The sequence below is a fragment of the Chinchilla lanigera genome, unplaced genomic scaffold (genome assembly GCF_000276665.1).
Source record: "Chinchilla lanigera isolate Chin_1 unplaced genomic scaffold, ChiLan1.0 scaffold00018, whole genome shotgun sequence".
NCBI classification, from domain to species: Eukaryota; Metazoa; Chordata; class Mammalia; order Rodentia; family Chinchillidae; genus Chinchilla; species Chinchilla lanigera.
Genome location: NW_004955419.1, coordinates 25,256,999 through 25,260,575, shown reverse-complemented (window position 1 = coordinate 25,260,575; position 3,577 = coordinate 25,256,999). Strand labels below are relative to the sequence as shown.

The 3,577-nt window shown below is 35.8% G+C and overlaps 1 protein-coding gene across 1 annotated transcript in view; it reads left to right on the top strand.

The window, feature by feature from the left end:
• Window positions 1-3,577, top strand: part of Tmeff1 (transmembrane protein with EGF-like and two follistatin-like domains 1) — a gene marked incomplete at its 5' end in the record, with an annotated part of 94,688 nt that overhangs the window by 23,243 nt on the left and 67,868 nt on the right.

Sequence of the window (3,577 nt, the reverse complement as noted above, 5' to 3'; positions counted from 1 at the left end):
AGCTTCTAGGAAGGAGGGAAGAGCCAGGAAGGAGGGAGGGGGGTACACCCTCCCAGGTCACACCTCCAGTGACCTCCCTCTTCTGACCAGTTCCTGTCTCCTCACAGCAAGTTAGCTCTACTACTCCCATAGTTTAGTCACCTTTCAAAAGCCCTGCCTACGAGTAAGTGAGGCTTTGGGGGTCATCTAGATATAAACCCTGTTACTTCTTTGTCCCATGCTTCATCCCTGGGATTAAAGAGGACAGACTGGCAATAATAAATGTGAAAATTCTTTGGAAAAAATACTAAGTTGTGTCCAACTGTAGGATATAGTTACCACTGAAAGCAAATGACGTACAGGTTGTAGTGGAGCCTCTTACTGAACATGTTGGATCTTTTTTTGGTTGTTGTTCTCCTCTTAGCCTGGCTCTTTCCCTTTCATTCTCATTTGTTGCTATCACATCTTTTAAGGCTGAAGAACTTGACTGACTGGGATCCTCAGGGTAAATCAGAGTTAGAAATAGACTAGAATGTAAATCTGGTAATATCTTTGCTTCCTGAGGGCTGATTTATTTGTGATTCTGTTGTCTGAAAAAGTAAAAGAAGGGAAGTGGGGTGTGTTACATCCAATTCTTTTTTATTTTTGGTGATTAAATTATATCTGGCTTCTACATATTTCTCATAAGATGGCCCCTGATTCAGTATTTGATTTTTTTTTTTTTTTCTTTCCCAGTACTGGGAATTGAACTCACAGCCTTGTGCTTGCCAGGCAGGCGCTGTGCCGCTGAGCTAAATCCCCAGGCCCCTGATTCAGTATTTGAGATGAGACTGTTTCTCACTTTCCACCTTGTTCTAAATGTACCTTCTAAATCCTAAATTTTGGATTTTGAGAGGAGGAAAGGTTCAGAAATCGGAATGAAAGTATAGTAGAGTTAGTGTTTCCAGTAAACACATGACTTCAGGAGACTTTTCTGAATGACCTCACGTAATTTCTTCCATACTAACATTCTGTCTGAAAAGAGAAAACACATTTAATACCTTTCTTTTAATATTGTAAGGAGAATCAAAATTGGAAAGAGCTTGCATATGAAACCTGTTTGAAAACAGTAAACCACCATGTTCTTTATTTTCATTAAAAGAAGTGGCAAGTTTTAGGAGGATGGATAGGTGTGTATACTGCATTGCAGCCAGCCAGGTTCTTCATGGCCGACAGGGACTATGTATAATGTTACATAGAGTGATAAGAGGATTTCTCGTAGGCATTTTCACAATGGCCTCCTTCCAGACTTGCTTAGGTAACTTTTGGCCGCTTGAGATCCTTTCTGCCTGTTGGCTGCCCAGTTCTTTGCCCTGTGTGCCTTTCCATAGGGCTCCTTTAACATGGAAACCAGCTGTATCCAGAATAAGATGAGAGGTCAGTGATAGTTCAGACTATTTTCCCTCTGCATTTCATGTATTGTTTTGCTCAGGCTGCTTTCAAGATTTTCTCTTTACTTCATTTTTTCACATTTTTGACTGAAGTTCTTTGTATGGTTTTGTTTTTATGTGTCTTGTTTGGAGGTAGCTGAACTTCTGACTATACCTTTATGTTTTTCATTAACTTTGGGAAGTATTTCCTAAACTATATTTTTCTGATCATTCTCTTTTCTAATCTAGGAGTTTAGGGACATATATTAGACCTTTTTATACTATCCTAAGCTGCCTGAAGCTATCTCTGTTTTCCCAGTTCTTTTGCACATTAATTTTTTGGATCTACAGGTTCACCAGTTCTTTCTTTTGTCATCTTCATTTTTCCTATCTAATGTTTTAAATTTCACTTTTGTTTTTGTTTTTGTTTTTTTTCTGGTACCGGGAATTGAACTCACAACCTTGTGCTTGCCAGGCAGGTGCTTTTGCCACTGAGCTAAATCCCCAGCCCCTTAATTTCACACTTTTAATTTCTAGAATGTACAATTTATCAGTTGAGATTTCCTGTCGCTTCATTACAGACATAATTTATTACAAACATTATTTTCTTTGGACATAGATATTATGGCTACTTTAATATTTTTTTCTGCTAATGGCAGTATCTAGAACATGTCAGGTATTATCTCTTTTTTTAAATTTGAGAATGGATTATGTTTTCCTGTGTTTTTGTGTTAGAGTACCTTAGAATTTGTCTTACACATTATAAATGATATGCTTTAGGGTGTCTCTGTTCTGTTGTTTCTTTGAAGAGTGTTAGTATTTTTGTAGTTAAATTGGCTGAACTCAAATAACTGCAAGTTTTGGCTTCCTTTTGGTGGGTAGCAACAAAAATTATCAGTTCATTTTTTTTTTAGCTTTAGTGGAGCAACTTAGAATCTACCCTGTGTGTGGTTCAGGGTCAGCCAAAAGTTGGCTCTGGATTTATACACAGATCTGGCATTCCTTCCTGACTTTCCTTTTTGGAATTTCCCTCTCACTTTCTAGTGGGTGTGGTTGCCCTAAACTCTGTCCTTTCAGAAAGATTTTATTGTTGTGGGAGATTTACCGACCCTGTGAGAGGAGGACCGGAAGGACCTCTCTTCCAATTGTCTTAAATATTTCTATAGGTTAAATTCCTGGATGCAGAATTGTTGAGCCAGTGATCACGTGCAGATGAGCATTTGCATCAATAGCAGTGTATTAAACTGTTCTCCTTTAACTTTTTTTTCTTTTTTTTGGTACTGGGAATTGAACTCAGGACCTTGCGCTTGCCAGGCAGGTGCTCCCTCAACTTCTTGGTATGGAGTTTTATCAATTGTTTTAAATTTTGTAAACCTGAAAAGCAAAAAATTGTTTTTATTTGCATTGGATTACTAGAGAAATTGCAAACGTGCCACTTTTTTATTGTCCACTTTATTAATTAATTAATACTGTACTTCATGTTCTTGGCCTATTTTTTGGAGCACTTTCATTTTTGCTGTGTTGATTTGTAAAGACAAAATTAATGTGAATGCATGTGTCTGTGCTATATTTAAATACTGTGTTGAGTATATTATATCCATTAACTCATACACTTTCATGAGAACCTACTGTGTTGATGTTTTCAAAGAGTAATAGTAAATAACTAAAGAGTAGTAAACATCTTGAACAATATAAGAACGTAAATAATGAAAAAAGCCTTTGTACTCCAAACTCTCAGTTGCTCTTCATAGAGGCAACTTCTGCTACTATTTGTATTTTTTTCTAGAAATATTCTATGTGCATACAAACCTACATGTGATTTAACTTCCCTTTTATGTACATAAATCATTTAATAGGATTTACCTTCGATATTATTTCTTGTTGGTTTATATTAATTGCAAGAAAACCTAAATTGTATATTTTAAGGAAATTGCCCTAGTTTTATTTTCTGCTTTACTTTTAAAAAACTTTTTAATTTTAAATTATGTATAACTTTAATTTTATTTTATCACATTAAGAAGTTCTAAACCACGTTACATTTATCTTTATGTCTTTGTCTTTAAGGTTCTACTCTTATTTATTTACTTATTTACTTATTTATTTATTTATTTATTTATTGTTTTTTTGAGACAGGGTCTTGTATGCAGTTCAGTTGGCCTTGAGCTCACTTCATAGCCCAGGCTGGTCTC